We start from the raw sequence: 19,227 nt of genomic DNA on the forward strand, positions 1-19,227 counted from the left end.
TCAAACTTTTAAATTTTAAATGGAAAGGGGAAAAAAACACTCAGCATGAGAAGCACTGGAGAGTGGGCAGGGAAACAAAGGAGGTGAGAATATACAATGCAGAACGGTGTGGTTTGTTCTTACCTACCTGCCAGTCACTTCCCTTGGTGACAACACGGAGAAAAAGCTGAGAAAATTTACACCACCACAGAATCACAGAATCATGGAATATCTGAGCTGGGAGGAACCCACAAGGATCACTGAGTCCAGCTCCTGGACCTGCACAGAACCAGCCCCTGGAATCCCTCAGTGTGCTAAGACAAAGGTTCACGGGTTTGGTCTCCAAAAATGAACCCTCTCAGATTGTCCAGTCCCTGCCATCCCACGAGCTCTCCCATTTCCAGGTGCAGAAGATGCCAGCTGAGCTCAGTCCCGATGTGTGGGTTTGTACCTGCTCTCAGCAGGTGCACTCGTGCTGCTTCTCTTCACCTGCACTGGGCTGTTCACAGATGTGTTTTGGGGTACTACTGGAATCTGCTTTTTTTTGTTAAAACTTTTCCCTTTCCAGACCAAGTCCCAGAGATTAATTTTTTTATCTCACCAGTCAAACTGCAAATTCCAGCTCTGTGGGGAAAATGTCCTTTCCCAGAAGGTACAAACCACTGTGTGAGGCATTTTCAGGGTGTGTCTGCCCCAGCCCTTCTGCCCTGAGCTCAGAGGGGCCATTCGTGGCAGCTGGAGGATGCTGGGGGCTGCACATGGCCCAGAGGCAGCAATGGGGGAGACAGAACACAAGTGCATCCACTGCCAATACAGAGCATATTAATATTTTAATTAGGCCTGTAATTAACTGATTTGCTGTCGTCAGCTCCTGTGGCAGGCAGGAAAGGCCAGTGCTGTGTTTGCAAGGTATTAATCACGCAGAGGGGTGACGAGCTCCATGAGCAGCACCACAGACTTTGCTGGCTGTGAGAGGAATGCCTTTAGAATGAAACCAGTGGGTTCTCCTGAAGGGCCCCTCCTTCCCGAATGCTGGGCTGGTGCCATCCCAGCTGCCTGCGAGCCACAGGATGCCACTGCCAGCGTGGGAGCAGCACCAGGGAAAAGCCACCCAGGGGAACACAAGGCCAGGCAGACGGAGGAGCATCCCCACTGGTGTCACCTGGTGGGAAAGGCTCAGGAGGACCTTCCTCCCCCCAGGCTCACACCTTCCCAGCCGTGCTGGACAATGCTGCTGCCCCTGGGGGACACACAGGTGCTGGACACTGTCAGATGTGCTGGTGCTGCTCAGGCTCCCAGTTCTCTGTGGGGCTGCTCAGACTCCTGGTTCTTTCCAGGACTGCTCAAATTCCCGGTTCTCTCTGTCCCTGCTCAGCTCCCGGTTCTCTCTGTCCCTGCTCAGACCCCGGTTCTCTCTGTCCCTGCTCAGGCTCCCGGTTCTCTCTGTCCCTGCTCAGCTCCCGGTTCTCTCTGTCCCTGCTCAGATCCCGGTTCTCTCTGTCCCTGCTCAGGCTCTCGGTTCTCTCTGTCCCTGCTCAGATCCCAGTTCTCTCTGTCCCTGCTCAGACCCCGGTTCTCTCTGTCCCTGCTCAGATCCCGGTTCTCTCTGTCCCTGCTCAGACCCCGGTTCTCTCTGTCCCTGCTCAGATCCCGGTTCTCTCTGTCCCTGCTCAGACCCCGGTTCTCTCTGTCCCTGCTCAGATCCCGGTTCTCTCTGTCCCTGCTCAGATCCCAGTTCTCTCTGTCCCTGCTCAGATCCCGGTTCTCTCTGTCCCTGCTCAGCTCCCGGTTCTCTCTGTCCCTGCTCAGCTCCCGGTTCTCTCCCATCCCAGCTGGACGTGGCAGTGCCTCGGGTGGGAGTCTGTGGTGACCGCTGGCAGTGCCAGCAGCTGGTGAGTACCAGGATCCCCCGGGACACTGCTCAGGACCTTTAGGCACAAGGAGTGGTGTCAATCCCAGCTGTTGACCTTTGGGTGCTGCCCTGTGCAGCCCAGTGAATTCCAAGCCATGTCACAATGTCCTCTTCCCTGAGAAACTTGGTTTTGTTTCCAGCAAGAGTCTGTAATTATGATTGACTGCAGCAGTTTTATTCCCATAGTAAAAAATATCCATCACACTGAAGGATTTTTTAGAGCACTTTGGATTCACTTACATAATTTTCCCTGCAAAGGCCCTTGTGAGGAGTTGGATAACAATGATAAAAAGATCCTTTATTCTCTTTAGCATTGTGCAGCATATGTAATGCAGCACACACGTTTTTTTGTAGCAACTTGGCATTTCTTTTCTAAAAGTCCAAATTTTCATCCACATCATAATTTAAATATGCTGCATTTCCTGTAAGGATTCGATCCCACCCACCTCAGTAAAATTTGTGTCACATTGTAATCATATTTAATAATAATGCTGAGAATAAAGGTCTGGTTACACATACTGAGTGGTGCACTAACAGAGATGTAGGAAACCTTTAGGGAACGCAAGCCAGAAAGTGGAGCCTCGCTGGGAACAATGTAAATGGAAAAAAAATACTGGTGTGTTTGTGTAAAAAAGTTAATTTGCTCCATAAATGAGGCAAAATAAACACATACAGGAAATGCCATTATTCCCTCGACAATGAGGTTAAATAAGTACTTGATGGGTAGTTCTCAAAGGCATTTGTGTACAGGAGAGATACTTATCACAGTGCATGATGTTATGGATGGTAATAGAATTAAAATGAATTAAAACTCAGCTGTTATCTGTGCAGGGGAAAAAAGCCCGAGATATTAAAGCAGAGAGGATCAATTTTTGCCTTCCTAATTGGAAATTCTTAGTAGGAGTGAAATTATGCAAAAATCACTGTCCTTTAATTTTCTTTGGTTTTCAGTGCTGTGAAGATCCAAGAAGCTCAAGTCAAATGTAATTTCAGCTGCCAGAGTTGGGCAGGAAAATTGTTACCGAGCAAAAAAAGGAGAAAAAAACCCCCCAAGCCCTGAGCCTATCTCTGGGTGATCATTTGCAATCCCTGTTCAAGGCTGCAAGCAAACAAATTCTCACACTTCATGATTAATTACCAGCAAAAGGTCAGAGCAGAGCTCTTCCCTCCCCTCCTCTCAGGCCTTGTTTCCACAGCTGCCAAGGAAGGGAGGGCACTGTGATTAATCCCCAAATCCTTCCCTCCTCAGGGAGGGTAAACAAGGACCCAAAATCTCCTTGTAGTCAAGGTGTTTCTGTCCACCCCGAGGAACTCTGGATAGAGATTGTGCTCCAGCCCCTTCCCCAGCTCTATGTCCTTCCCTGGACATGCTCCAGCCCCTCCATGTCCTCCTTGTCCTGAGCTCAGAGCTGCCCCCAGCACTGGAGGTGCCCCAGCGATGGCCAGCACAGGGGATGGCAACTGCCCTGGTCTAGTGGCCACGCTGTGGCTGGTACAGCCGAGGTGCCACTGGCCTTCTTGCCCACCTGGGCACACCTGGGCTGATGTTCAGCTCCTGTCGACCAGCACTCCTAGGTCCTTTGCTGCTGGACAGCTTTCCAGCCACTCTTCCCCAAACCTGGAGCATTCCAGGGGGTTGTTGTGACACAAGTGCAGCACCCGGCACTTGGCCTTGTTGAACATCACACAGTTGGCGGTGGCCGATGGATCCAGCCTGTCCAGGCCCCTCTGCAGGGATGATTCCTCAATACTGAGGTAGCATTGCACTTACTACAGGCTCCCATAGTAATTATCCTTGTTCTTAAATAGCAGAATAAAACCTAGAGCCAGAGTCTATTTAAAGTGCGAATTAGAGCCACCTCCTGCCTGGCAGAGTTGAATTAAGAACTTTTTATCCTGATTTTCTCATACTTTTTTTATCATGCTTTTCCTATCACTTTCCTCCTTTTTGTCATGCTTTCCCTCTTATCCAGGGTTTTACTTTTGCCCCAGATAGGGAATTTATTTCTTCTGAGAGGAGCGGACATGACACTTTTAGCTGGGCATGGGATCACTGGGCATTAGGGACCATTTTGGGTAGACAAGGAGTCTGGTGCTGTGGGAAAAGTGCACCAGGGCTTTCTCAAAGTGAGTAAGAACAAGTCAAGAAGCACAGAGTGTTTTTGGTTATCTTCTCTTTTAATTAAATGCAGCAGTTGATTTTTCAGTGCTGAGCAGTCAGACACTTCCTGCAGCTGGGGGAGTTATTACTCAGGAATGTTTGGGTGAGCACCAACACCACCCCCCGAACTGTTCCAGCACATGCACTGGAACCAGTGCCGGCCATGGATGGGCTGGGGTGGATGGGCTGGGGTGGATGCACTGCTCAGCCAACACCTCATGGAGTGGGTGTCTCACACCCTCCTGGTGACCTGGGCTTGGGCCACGTTTTGCTTTTGCAGGAAAGCAATCAGGGAACACAGCACTGTGGGCAGATTTGTTCCCGAGTAGGCAGAATAATTTACTGTTCTGCTGGATTTTGTCACTGGAGATAAACACATACCTGTGCCCATATGTGTGGAGGGAGATCTGAGGAGATAGACTGCACCAGGGTAACGACAGTGATCTCAACCTCAGGAGAAAGACACAGAGTGAAGATATCAATTACGAGCATATTAATGTCATGGGGAGACACTCTGTGATGTTTGTGGTCATTCTTAATCCAATAAAATTGCCTGGGGTTTTATCTATGAATTTAGAATATGATAAAAAAATGACTTCAGGAAACGAAGATGAAAGGGTTCTTTTTTTAGCTTCTCTCAGAGCTGCATATCAAATTGTTCGGGGGGAAGCAGAAGATGTTTACTTCTGCCAGTCTTGCCAATTCAGGTCAAGCTGTGAAAGACCAAGTTATCTTTTTACTGGCTGTCTGATGAAAGGTAAGATAAAAGCAGAGCAGGGATGGAGCTGAAAGCTCCCTGTGTGTGTGAGGCTCTGCCCCATCCCTACCCAGTGCTGTGTGCTGTGGCAGCAATGCCAGCTGGACGCAGGCACTGGCCCAAGCCCCTCAGCCCTTGGACGGGAGGGTCACTGCTGGTGTCACCTGCTTTGGCCCAGAACTGTGCCTTAGGTGTGAGAAGCTTTTCTGTTTCCCAAATAACCCTGGCTCCTGAGCTGCTCCCGTGTCTGTCTGGACCAGTATCCTCCCTCTGGTACTGGAAGCTCTCAATGTTTTCTCATCGCAATGAGCAGCAGAACTTGCAAAGAAACATTTTCTTTAGAATTTTAATTTACTGTCTCTCACCCTCACTGAATCTATATTTATCCCTGTACGTGAGAAGAGGGAAACAACAAGATCTCTTACGCTGGTGTTTGTGTCTCTCCGAGTGCTCAGGCTGATGTTTTGGATTGCAGAACACGGAACGTCAAAGGACAGGCTGGGAGGGCTGACGTGGCCCTTCCTGTGACCCTCACTGGGGATCACTGGAAGCACAAGATTACCCAGTCGCCATCGAATCAAGGTTCAGACCAGCCTTGCTGGCCTCAGGGCAGCTCCTCCTCCCAGGATTCCCAGTCCAGACACCCCTCCCGACCCAAATCCATCGCTCAGCACCAACGGGGAGCGAGCTGGGATCACTGCCTTCCATGGCATCCAAACACTTGACTTTTCAATCTACATTTGTTCTGCACAGAGGATAAAACCAAGAACATTTCTGTTTATGTTCTATTTCTCTTTTTGACATTTTTATTAGAAGAAAAGCAATGAGAAATGGGTGTGCTCCAAAAGGACTTGGAAGCAGGGTTCAGTCTCCAGCAACAATGTGGATACAGACTGAAAAAAACAGATTGTGAAATGGTGCTGTCTGCTCAGTGGCTCCAGGAAGCTGAAATTCAATGAAACTTCACACCTTTTAAATTTTTAAATGAAAGTAAAGCAAGGAAAGAAGAACCAATGTCACTTTTGTTTCCTCTCTGTCTATAGAATACAGCATGTGAGGCAAGAGCCGCGGCACTGAGGGGGATCCGTTCGGGATCTGCAGCCGATCACCAGCGCTGTACCCCACACCACCCGTCGAGCCCATCACCACCAATGAAGCAAACAATGTTCCTGCAGCCTGTCCTCTTCCAGCTGCAGACCCTTATTCCCAGGAAAGCTCTGCACCCTCGTCCTCCCGCAGAGCTGAGCCCCTGCAGCCCGGGGCCAGTGCCAGGCGGGCGATGCTGCTCCTCGAGGGCACCGAGAGCCTGGCAGGGCTGGCCTGATCCCCTCTCCCCTGCTCCTGCTGCTGCTTCCTCAGGCCCCGGGTGCATCATCCTGCCTTCCCTGGTGCCTCATCCCAATCACCTTACTCCAGTGCTTGTGGTCATCCCGGGAATTCCTTGCCGTGGTCCAGCCCCCTCCTGTGCTGACAAGATCTCTCCACTTTGCATTGCTACCAAATTTCCCTCTTTCTCTGCCCAAGTCATGAATCAAAATTTTACAGAAGTGTCGTTAAAGAGCCCTGAGGAAGGTCCCTGATGCCTTTCACAGCCTGGCACACGTCCTCCCTCATTAACATCCTGCCTGCCCGTTTCCCTGGGTGTTCACCTGCATGGCCTCCGCGCTCCTCACAGGTACCAAATGACCTGGAGTGTGGGGACAGTCCCAAAATCACGGAGCAGGGGTTTTGTTCTCTCCGCTCCTCCTCTCTCCTGTCACCCTGCAGTGGAAGAAACCTCACCAAAAGACAGAAGATGTCGATCCAGCCGCTTTTCCTGCCTGGCGGGAGATGGCCCAGGCCCAGCTCACCTACCTGAAGGGAGGCAAATGCTCATTTATTAAAACCAGAAACTACAACATTTAAATGAAATAACCCCCAGAGGTAGGACCCTAATGGTATTTTAAAAAGTTGTGCCACCTCAAAATAAATTATTAAACTTCCTATGTTAAATCCATTTTATTGCTGTAAAGAGCTCAGGTATTTTTAATTTTAGAAGCTCATATATCCTCCTATTTGATCTTTATGATTAAACAGGGCAGAAACTTGTGGCCATCACCTACTTGCCTTCAATTGCACGCATTATAGCAATGAAATCAAACCACACTCTACCATGATTTGCTGGATTATTAATAGCGCTGCCAAGCTCATTATCATATAATTTAAAGATAGATCTAGCACAGACGTGTGAAGGATGGTCTGGGATCAGGCCCTGCAGCAAATTGCTTGAGTCTTGATCTAATTACCCCAGAACAGCCACTGTTACCAGCGGTTCACGTTTGGCAGGAAACTTGTGGAAATTAGATTGGTGTAAAAAATGGGAGGGGGAAGGAGACGTTCAGGTGTTTGCCCCGTGAGCGGTGGATAAATGAACATCGAGGGGTTCGGGACTCCCGAGGTGCCTCTTTTGCTCATCCCCAGAGCAGGATTTTGGCAGCTCTGGAATGCAGAGGTTTCCCTGTGCTGGCTGAGTGCAGCAGGAGCGGCTCCAGGGGCTGCGAGCGGGCGGCACAGCCGGGATTATTCATACCTAAAGTTCAACTACATTTTAAAGCAGCAATTGAACTGTTCGACCTCCACCAAATGCTTTGCCTGGCTGCAAACTGCAAGGCAGAGGATAAATCCATGAGTTCTAGTAGGCATTTGAGTCATAATCACTTCAGGACCCAATACATAACCGAATATTGTTCTTAATTAATGAGACAATTAGACTTTGATTATGGCACTACAGTGCCCATTACCATTTTTATCTATCATGACCCTCTTGTACAAAGCATCCACTTTTCCTTATATGCTGCTGTATTTCTGTCTGGCATAATATTGGATAATAATTTATATAATGGCACAGACTAGATGAGCATTCAAATCATCTGTGCTACGATCCCGTGAGGAGCAGCCAAAACAGCCCAGAAGTGAGTTATGTGCTCGCTGATCCCGAGGGAAGGACACCCGAGGGGCTCTGCAGCTGCCGGGTGATGGTGCAGTGCCAGGGCGGTCGCTGGGCCCTGTGCTGTGACCTCCCTGCACCCCGGAGCGCTCGGGACTGCCACGCTGTGCCACACTCTGCTCCTGCCTCTGCATCTCCCCCTTCCACCCCAGCCAGTCTCGCCTTGGCCTTGGCCACCCCCATGGTTTGGTGCTTTTTGACCTCTTGGCTGCCTGGGCCAACCCCCGTGGTTCAGTGCTTGACCTCTGAGCTGCCCTGGCAGGGGACACATGCTGGAGTCCCCTCCCCACTCTGGGGCCAGTGCTCCCCCAGCCCCCCAGCACGACTCCTGCAGAGCTGGCTCTGTTTGCTCCCCTCAGCCCTGATCCAGGCTTTGTGCACAGGCTCTCACGGAACTTAGCTCCAAGGGAAATAGGATAAAGAAATGACTCCGTGCGCTGCCTAATGCCACGTCCTTGTGAACAGGCGTCACCCAGAGATGTGTAAAACACACAAAAGCTCTACCTGCAGCGCTGGGGAGGAAAGGGAGGTTTCCTCTAGCATCTGGATTTATTGTTCTGCCGTGAACTCCAACATTTGCTATTTAAATTTTTGCCTCAGCATCCAGAGAAAACAAAGCCAGCAATTCAAAGTGCCTCTATATTAATATTTCTTGAGTTTCCAAATGCTTATGGAGATCAAATCCACTACTGCTGTGCCAGCTTTCCTTTCATATGAGGTTTCCCATCAAAGCTGATTTTTGTTCAACAAGTCAAGGAAAGTGCAGGCACTGGCACATCCAGAGACACTGGAATGAATCAGTGGGAATGGGAAGGTAAAAACCCAGCTGGTCAGAGCATCCGTGCTCCAGTTGTCACTCCAGATGTGCAGGTACCATCTACAGACCTTTTTCTGATGGTTCACAGAACCTGGGCCATTTCGGATGCTGCCAGACCCACTCGTGGTGTTTTCCATGGTGCTGTGCCGCTGTGCACCTCTGCAAACACACACCTGATCCTGCTGGAGGGGAAAGCCCTGCAGATGTTCTCAGCTCAGGGAAAAGGATGTCACATTTCAGCTGCTGTTTAACAGAAACCAGGGAATCATGGACCATTTTACTCCAGCTGGCAGCCAGTGCTGCAGGAAAACACAACTGTCCCTCCAGTGGGGGCTGGAGTTGGTGACCACACCATGAGCTCTGCAGTTCTCAGAGCTGCCTGCCAGGACTTCAGAGAGGTATAATCAAAAATTGTACAGATTTTATTTAAGGCAGGAATTATTTCAGTTCTGACTTCTCCTGCCTGCAGAGAGCTATTCCCACAGACACACAGAAGTAATCTAGGAAGAAGAAAAACCTTTGGTACTTTATGGAACCCTTTAGAGAACTCCAGCATGAGCCATTCACTGCAACAGAGAAATCATGGGCAATACCTTTGACAGGCATCTGTCAGTCACCCCTCCCTGCCAGTCCTGTGAGCTCCCACAGCGACGGGGGCGGGAACAGAAACCACGGGTTTGGGTGGAAGTTGTGGAATGGAAATAACTGACATAAATTTAGCAGCAGGTAAGTGGTGGACAGTTGAACAAAACTGAGTGCCAGGTGACAGAGACTGGACACCACAGTGCCTGTGGACAGTCGCTCCCTGTCTCTGCAGAGGCGGTTCTGGTCTTGATCTTGATCGCAAATTAATTTTCGTCTGACGGCTCATCCTTCACCTCTGCTCAGATTAGACACTCACCCCTCAGCAGCTCTTGGTGCTGCCAGTCCAATGCCAGCCCTGCACCAGGAATCCAGGGAAGCTGAACCACGGTGTGATGGCTCTGTCCCCCCAGCACGTGGGCAGTGTCCTGGCCCCTGCCCACTGACCCCCATGTGCAGGCAGAGCTTGGGGGTTCTAAATGCCACTAAATCTACCCACAGAACAAACCTGCAGGAGCTGAAAGAGTTGCCAGGATATTGAACTTGTAAAGGGAGTGAAATTCAAGGGAAAGTGACCCAGAAATCCAGTGCAGCGTGGCCAGGCAGAGGCAGGGGCTGTGCCAGAGCTGCCACATCACCAAGCTGTGCTGCCAGGGAAGGTGTGACGGCGTGAGGACATCTCGTGGCACCGTGTGAGCCTTGTTAGCTGGAGAGGAAACCTGCATCCACACAAACCCTGCCCGGGGAGAGATTTGGAAAGGAGAGAGTGACTGGAAGCCTTGGAGGGGCGGGAATCTCTCCTGTGCTGTCCCTGAAATGTTCAAGGCCAGCTTGAATGGGGTTTGGAGAAACCTGGGATGGGGGAACCTGTGCAAGGCAGGTGGAATGAGATGCATTTTGAGGTCTCTCCCAACCCAAACCTGTCTGGGATTCTGTGATAACCAGGAGAAATCTGCCTTCAGCAGCCTCCAGCTGGGATTCACCTCCCACAGCCTGTTTCACCAGCTCTGCTCCACTTTCCTGTTTCCTTTCGCTTCATTTTTGGGGTGCTGTCTGTGCAGCTCTGTTCCAGTACTGAACAGTGCTATTTAGCTGTTAGCCTTTGATGGAGCTGCAGGCTCTGCAGCTCGGCTGCCCCGTGCCCTGGAGACGCCCTGAGCGCTGCGCAGACCGGGCAGCTGCTCCGGAGCCTGCAGACACAACCGCTGGGAACAAACCACTCTGCCTGGAGAAGATCACGAGGAAAAGATGGATAATAACATTCTGAGAGCTGCCTTGTTTCCACAGGGTGATGAATATTCCATAAAACACTTTGGGAAGCAGTTTATCGGGGCATGAGCAGCAGCACTTTATGGCTGCTCTGGCTGTCAGAAAGTGTTATTAGAGCTGTTCCTGAAAATTGTGGTGTTAATATGCTCCTCGTAGTGCTGGGATTTGATCTGCTAATGATGATCACCTGGGATTCGCAGGCTCTGCGTGTGGCAGGGCTGACTTCTGCTAGAAATAATAATAACCAGGTAAAATTCATGCACACTCACAGTTCTGGAGTAACTAACAGAATTGTGCTAAGCAATTTGTAGATATGAGCTACACAACAATAGGCAAATCACACTCCTCACATTTTCTCATTTCCTTTCCTTTACATTTCATTATGTTTCGGGCTAAAAAGTGCTTGGATAGAGACCGTGGCAGCGGCATCCCTTGACACTTTATGAGTTTAAGAACACAAATACTTTCAAAATTCTTATTCAAGCCCCCTTTCCAAATGCCAGCCTGTGTCTTTCTGCACATCAGAGAGGTATCACATCCGTGATCCCAAGCAAACAACAAGAATCTCATACCTGGGCCTGTAGATTTGAGGGGATTTTTGTGGGATGACCCTCCAAGGGGCAGGGACTGGGGTGGAGCCCCTGGGGAGCTGGTCCCCCAAAGCACTGCTCGTGCCAGCTCTGCCTCCCAGACTCACGTGGGCTGCAGACAGACCATTCCCTGTGCACGTGTTCAAAGCCAGCTTTGAGGACATTTGCCAAGATCTGACAGCCTTGCCTTGTTTCTGACTCGGACCCGTCTCGTATCTGCTGTGCTGAAGCCGCAGTGTGCAGATGCTGGTGGTGGGACCCTCAGTGTGGTGGGTACAGCCATGCCCGTCCCCAGCCCCCAGTGACAGCCCTGCGAGCCCCTGTGCCCGGGCTCCTCACAGTTCCATGGTCTGAACACGTTTCAAGCCCATCCCACCTAGGGCCAGATGTCACAGGTTCCCTCTGCTCCCTCTCCAGCAGCAGCCCTGGTGGGGTTTGGCAGCTTTTGGATGCAGAGAAGGCAGAGCCGCAGGGTCTGAGCTCCCACCCCGTGTGCTCAGGAATAAGGGCATAACCCAGCTCTCTCTCTCTGTCCTTTTCCCAGCCAGGCGAGCGGGGCAGCCCCTGTGGGGCAGCCCCAGTGGCAGTAGGACAAACAGAGGTGTCCTGAGCATGAGGATGGCGAGTGTTTGGTACCATTTGACTCAAGCCAGAGGGAGCCCCAAGCTCAGCTCTGCCAGGCCCCTCAGCCCCTCGAGCAGACTCACAGCCCACCTTCCCTGGTGGAGGCCCTGCCCTCATGATGCACCTTTGACTTGGGCCTTGGGATTTTTTGCCTTGCCCAGGTTTTTGTGGCCAGGGTTTGCTCCACCTCTGCTCTGTGATAAAAACACCAGAACTCTTTGCCATCACCTCCCCTGCTGCTGGAGACACCTCTGCTGGCACCTCAGTCCTCCCCACGAGCAGCACCCTGCAAACCCCCACAGAAATCACCTCTGTGTCAATACATTCTTCACTGAGAGGGAAAAGTGTATGTAAATATAGTCAAACTCTCCATTGCTGGTGCCCTTGCAGCTGTGGGAAGCAATGTTATTTTTCATTTGTCAGGGAATTCGGCTGCACTGTGTGGAGAAACACAGCTGAGATCTCTGCTTCAGAGTTCCCCAATTACAGTCCACGTGTCCAACCACTTGCAATGAAATTCATTTCGTCCCTCCCAGCGTAGATATCATCATTGCTCTGCTGTGCTCTTGTGCTGTTTCCTTCTCGTTCTTTTAGTTGGCAATATCAAACTGGCTTTGAAACTTGCCACTTTTGCAGTGGGGTGGAGCATTAGGGCCTGGTGAGTGAGGGGATGCCAGCAGAGCAGTGGGGAAAGGAGGTGCTGGGTCCTTCTTGATCGTTGTGCCCCAGAGCTGTGCCAGTGCTGCCAGCAGCGTACCCAGTGACAGGGACAGCAGCCACCCAGGGCCCCGGGGAAGAGATGCTCAGCCTGTGCTCAGGCCCATCCCTCACTGCCAGCATGGGGAATGTCAAGGGGTGACTTGAGCTTTGCAGCTCCCACTGGCACCCAAACCTGTGTTCTTGTGCTTTTGGAGAATGCACATACACAACATCCAAATTATTCTCCCACCGCCACTTAACTCCTACTGGCAACGTGCCCCTTCTATTCAGGTATTCAGGGTAGATTTAAAGGCACTGCTGGAGTCTGTTGTCACAAGTTTTGTCCAGAAAGTGATTGGGCAAACTCAATGAAGAAAATTGCATAAAAAAGCACAGAAATCCTGGGAAGGACAGACCTTCCTCGTGAATTTCCATGATAGAATCAAAGAATCACAGACTGGTTTGGGTTGGGAAGGATCTTAAAGCCCATCCAGTGCCACCCCTGCCATGGGCAGGGACACCTCCCACTGTCCCAGGCTGCTCCCAGCCCCAATGTCCAGCCTGGCCTTGGGCACTGCCAGGGATCCAGGGGCAGCCCCAGCTGCTCTGGGCACCCTGTGCCAGGGCCTGCCCACCCTCCCAGGGAACAATTCCTTCCCTATATCAGCTGCAGGCCAATGCCTGATGATGTGGAAGGTCCCAACACCTCCCTGTGATTGCTGATTGATTCCATGGGCACTGGAACATCTTGGAGCCTGCCAACAGTTCTTGCAAAGCAAACATAAATTTAAGAATGTATCAGTAACAATTTATTTCTATGACACTTTAACACTTCTGTCAAGAACACATTTAAATTAAAAATGAACAAGAAACTGAAATAAGATATGGGGTGAACTGGAATGGATCAAAGGAAAACACTCAATCCTTGAGGCACTGCTCCACTGCTGAATCCCTGTCCTGTGGTAAACACTCCAGTGCTGATTAAAAGCCTTCAAGGTCTCTTCATATTTCCAAGAAGAACAACTTAGTAGTCTTGGATGTAGAATTTGCAGTTTTGGTCAAAATTATTCATAGGTTTTTAGTGTATTTTTTACAATATTCATGAAAGAAAAACCACAATCATTATACAGTGGGATTCTGGGATTTATTTGCCAGTAATGGGGCACGTTGCTGTAAGAAGCAATAACAGAGCAATGAAGGTGCTGCCATTGTCTTTAAGTGCATCTTAAGTACAGTCATTACAAATTGGACGTGTGTAATTCCACCTTTATGACTGGCTGTTTCATCTTCCCTCTCCTTCCCTTGACAAGAGTGTTCCTGAGCTAAATGAGTCTTTCCTGAAAGTGAAAGTCATGAGAGTTGGAAAAAGATTAGAGAGAACATGAGGAGAGGCTGGGAATCGGGAAAATGAGAGATGTAAAACACAGGAACATGTCCTTGACTGAACTGCATTTTCCCTGCCTGACTGAGCCCAAGCGCTGCAGAGCATGTACATGCACAGGAGGGAGGTCTCCATTTTAAAAAATAACTTAGAGAAACTTCTTTTTGGGCTAGCAGAGCCCTGTACAGGTCATTTTGGCAGTGCTGTGTCATAGAATGATCACAGAATCGGAATCCCAGAATGATTTGTGTTAGGGAGGACCTCAAAGCCCATCCCATCCCACCCCTGCCATGGCAGGGACACCTTCTACTGTCCCAGGCTGCTCCCAGCCCCAGTGTCCAGCCTGGCCTTGGGCACTGCCAGGCATCCAGGGGCAGCCCCAGCTGCTCTGGGCACCCTGTGCCAGGGCCTGCCCACCCTCCCAGGGAAGGATTTCTCCCCAGTATCCCATCTAACCCTGCCCTCTGGCACTGGGAAGCCATTCCCCTTGTCCTGTCACTCCATCCTTGTAAATGGCCCCTTTCCATGTTTTTTGTTGGCCCCTTCAGGCACTGGAAGGCCACAATTAGGTCAGCCCAGGCAGGGCCAGAAGGGGTGCACAGACCCCGGGCTCCTTGGCCTGCTCGCTGTGGTTTAAAGGTCTGCCAGCCCCTTCAGGGAAGCTGGAGTGAAGTTTCTCCAACATCCTTCAGTCCATCACTGCAGCTGTGCTGCTGCTCTCATAGAAGTTTTTATTATGATTCCTAAACATCTACATGTTCTGTAGTCAAACATCAGAGAGTACAGAACGTTCCACCCATTCTGTAAACATTAGCCAGCCCCATTTAATAACTTTCTCATGATTTCACACCTAATAGTTTCTTGCAGTTAAAGAATAATTTATGAGTTTATTCAGCGCAGTAAATACGTGTTTGTGTCTGCACAGAGTCAAAGCTCATGGCTGCATGGAAGGAAACAAGTGTATTTCAATTGATCTTCCCTGTGCAGCTCTGATTCCTGTTCCTTCAGCACTTTCTCTGTGGAAGTAAAGCCCATTTGCTCTGTTCAGCACGGCTTCGCTCCTGAGTGGGAAGCACAGCCTGTTTGGATTCCCCTGGCCGGACTCCATGGCTTTCAACACGTGTTGTCTCCCCACGTTTTTAATGTTAAACCACTGCAGGTTTAGCAAAGCAAGTCATTTGTCAGCATTGATTTCTCAGTGTCAGCGTGCAGTGCCATGGAAACGGATGGTGGGGGCTCCAGCCAGACCAGCACGTGCCTGAGATGCCGGCTCGGCTGGGATTTCACCCTTCTGCTGCATGCTGCAGAATTAAAGCAGCAGTATCTTCAAAATAGTTGCAACTCGTTCACTGCAAGAGTAGCCGAGCATAGGAAGGGCTGCCCAGGGCAGTGGCGGAGTCACCGTCCCTGGAAGGGGACAAAAGCAAGCAGACGTTGCACTTTGTGCCAGGGTTTAGTGGGCATGCGGGTATTTGTCAAAGACTGGACTTGAAGATGTTGGGAGTCTTTTCAAACCTTAATGATTTCACGATTCCATGTCATTTAGCCTGTCCTAGAGACCTCAGAGGACAAGGACAAGGGACGACAGTGGTGTCTGTCCCATGATGGTGCCGTGTGAGGGGCAGGCACCAAGGAATGAGTGTCCCGATGGCTGCAGGAGGGCTCGTGCCCAGCTGGAAGGTCCCACGTGAGCCCACCCACACCCACCTCCTACCCACAGGTCTCCTTGCTGAAAACAGAAAGCACTTTCTCCTCAGCATCCTGGCCTATCAATATGTATTGTGCATATCAAAAATTAAGATCCATTTTGCTGTTTAAATAAAATATGAGGACATTCCAGGAGCCAAATTGCATTTCAGCTCCCGAAGAGACTCCTTGGGTTTCTGGAACACTCTATGGAAAACCAGGGCAAGACAAGAACTGCCCATGTCAGGGAGGTTGGGACTAGAAGACCTTTAAAGGTCCCTTCCAACCCAAATTCACAGAATATTCTGAGTTGGAAGGGACCCACAAGGATCATCAAGCCCAGCTCTTCAGTGAGCGGCCCATGCACGGGTAGAGCCACTGGTGTTACCAGCACCGGCTCTGACCAGCTGAGCTGATCTTACCTTCATGATTCTGTGATAGTAATAAATGACTACTCCAACACAAGACCCCTGACTGCACAGTACCAGAGCACAGCATGTGCCAAACCACCCCTGACACCCAGCTTCAGGCCTGGGTCATCCCCAGAGACGTTCAGGTTCTTCGCCAAGGGGAGCTGGGTGGTGTCCCCTGGGCAGCCAGAAGGACGGGGCTGAGGGGAGCCTCTCACAGCCACCGCGGTCACTGCGGTTTGTGCCTGCAGAAAAATGATTCTTCTTTTAATTGGGCACTCTTGGAAGATGTTGGCTTGTATAAAAAAAAGAAATACAGCATCTCAGTTAAACTCAAAGTAGTAAATTACAGCTGAAAAAGGAGGGAAACCACACATTTAGGACATTGCATCATTTAGCCTCAGACCAAGCCCGACCCACAACAATGCAAAAGACCCAGAGTCGGGTCCAGGAGCTGGAATCAATGATCCTTGTGGGTCCCTTCCACCTCAGCACATTCTGTGATTCTGTGGTGGTTGGACCCTCCTCAGCTGCTTGGCAGAGCAGAGCCAGGTGGGCTGCAGGTCCATACTTAGGGGTGGAATGGCATCTCCCTGCAGTGAGCACAGAGCCTGACCTCGCTGTCCTGGCCAGAGTCACGCTTGAATGATTCACCTCCGGCTCTGGAGATACATTTCCCCCTTATTCTTAGTTCTGTCCTGAAAAACTTGCAGTAAATAATGTTTTCCGAGCAGTGAGGAGGACGTGTTCCATTTCAAAGGTGAGGTGACTAATCCTTTCACTGTGTTAAGCACTTTGAGATCATCCCATATAAAAATCACTATAAACATTTAATATTCTCATAGAAGTAGTGTCAGTGCTGGCTGCCTGGGAACCCATCCCAGGAGAAAAGGGCAGAGATCAAGGAAAGTATTCAAAAGGATAATTAAATATTTAATAAAAGCCGTTAAATAGTGTGGGCCAGAATTGCAGCCGGCATAAATCACAATGACTCTGTTGGTGGGTCTCTGCTGTTTTATATTAAAAGAAGCTGCTTTGGGGTGGCTTCTAAAAGTCTTTTAGATTTGCTTGTGTCATTACAGTGTCTTCTATACTAGGGCAGTGTCAGAGCTGCTGTTTTTCAGCACACCTAATGAGGAAATCAGGGTAAAAATACAGTATTAGAACTAAAATGTTTTTATGTAGAGAACCTGTTTAAAAATTAAGTATTGTGGAGTGTGCACTGTGACGTGCCACTGACAGACCCTGAATTTATTCCTTTGGTAGGCAAAGAGGCTGAAACTCTTCTGCTGTCAGTGTGTGAAGGTAGGTGGATGTGGGATGCGTTAGAGCACGGCAGCCCTGGGGCGCTGCTGGGGTTCGGCACCAGGCAGAGCAGCAGCAGCTGCCGTGTGCCCAGAGCAGGCCCGGCCCCGCAGCCCGCTGGCGACAAGAGGCTCAGCAGACACGTCCCCCCTTGATGACCATCACAGCTCTGCCTCTCAGGCCACCGTGGTCACTGCCCCCGTTTGCAGTCAGTGCAGCAGCCCAGGCTCTGGCACTTGCCACAGGCAGCGGTGCCTGAGGACAGGGAGAGGCTTTCCAGAGTCCCCTTTGCTGGCCCTTTTCCCCCAGACACCCTCCACCAGGCCATATGTCATCCTTAATCCGCCGGCACACACAGGGAATAATTGGAATTATTCTTTATCCTCTCTCAGCTTGCACAATAAAACAAAGAGGCAAACACAGAGGGGCTGTGTAAGAGGAATAAATGGGTTTAATTGAGGTCACACTGATGTGACAAGTCTAGGAGCTAAATGAGGGTTTAAGTTAAAGTGGGAAATGGCTGAGGTTAACTCACACATCCCTTGAAGTTGTTTTTCTTTCTGCTTCTCTCTTTTAGGTACCTTAATTTTGTCAAATTAGCCTGTTTTAGATTCAGCACGTAAAATTTAGGACTAACATATAGGGAGTGCTTTGGAAAATAAGTTTGTGACAAAACACTGCTGCTTGAGAAGTGAACAAATGACCAGAAGAGCTTCTTGCCCAAAACTGAGGGTCTCTCCTGCCCGGCGCAGAGCAGCACATTCGTTTTTTCATGCAAAAGGTAAAAATTTTGAAAACTAGATGTGGTTTCTGGGAGTGGGGTGCAGCCACACAAGCCCTGGGTCTCTTTGTTGCACAGGCTGGGGGTGAGAAGGCGACTGGGACGTGATGTAAATCCATTTAGTGTGGCCTGGGAAGAGCAGCCGTGCAGACAAGCCAGCATCTCCAAAGGATATTTATGGCATTCTCCATATAAATATGCACATGGGATATAGGCGAGAATATCACTTTTCATATCCTCACCACAAGTGCTGGTGCCATTAATCTGTCACAGCCATCCTTTAGGTGCAATTTCAAGTTTGATGTAGTAAAGATATGTGAATTTGAAATTTTATTTCAGTGCTATCATGTGAGTACATAAAAATGAAAAGAGTAAGGAGCTGTTTGTGTGTGAGCCATGGGAGCGTATGCACTCAACACGTGATTCCAGAAAACGTGGAATGCACGGAGTTTGTAATGATACATTTCAGAAATGCTGAAATATTCTAAAATTTTATTTATCCTTATCCTAAGAAATCACATTCCTGTCACATACCATAAATTCAGCTTTTTTGCCATCTCCTGGCTGTACATTTAATTTTTGTGGGAAGTTCTTTGTTTTGTCAAAGGGGTTGACTAAGCTCACAAAATTAAGTTCGTGCTCTCATCCCTCAGACCCTTTTTGCTTCTCTTTCCAAAAGCAACAAAAATCCCCACCCCTGTAAAACACCCTGAGAAAAAAAATTCTGTTTCCATGACATCCACGATTTGCACTGATTCTTCCACACCTGAGGGGTTCATGCAAGTGGCTCTAAATGTTCCTGACCAGGGTTTCATTTCGGTCTATGACTTAACTGCATTAATAATTTAAGGTAATGCTCAGTGTCCACTGAAGTCAATGAGACTTAAGCTCATGAAAAATAAGTTTGCTGAATTAGGGTGGAAATAGAATTATGTTGGTCCGCCCTGCAGCCACAAGTGACTGGTTGAGAGGGGATGAGTTCATTTGATGTGCACAGGAAATTAAAATTGACCTTCAGATCACTGATTTTTGGAGGAAAAAAAGAAGTAAAGCTCTTAAAAATGGAGCCTTTGACTGTTAGAAAGGTGTGAGATCTATTTATAGCAACACATGCCATTTTTGTACAGTGTTCGGAGTTATTTAAAGTCAATGACAACGTGTCTGCTCTTCTGAGGGAGCAGTTTCTCGGAGGTGAGGTCAGTCGGATCACATCACTGATGGGAAAAACATGAAATAATCCCCGGCAGTGAGCAGAGGAGGGGTGTGGAATCGGGAATTCTCCCCAGGC

The sequence above is a fragment of the Coloeus monedula genome (assembly GCF_965178545.1).
Source record: "Coloeus monedula genome assembly, chromosome: 9".
Classification (NCBI taxonomy): Eukaryota; Metazoa; Chordata; class Aves; order Passeriformes; family Corvidae; genus Coloeus; species Coloeus monedula.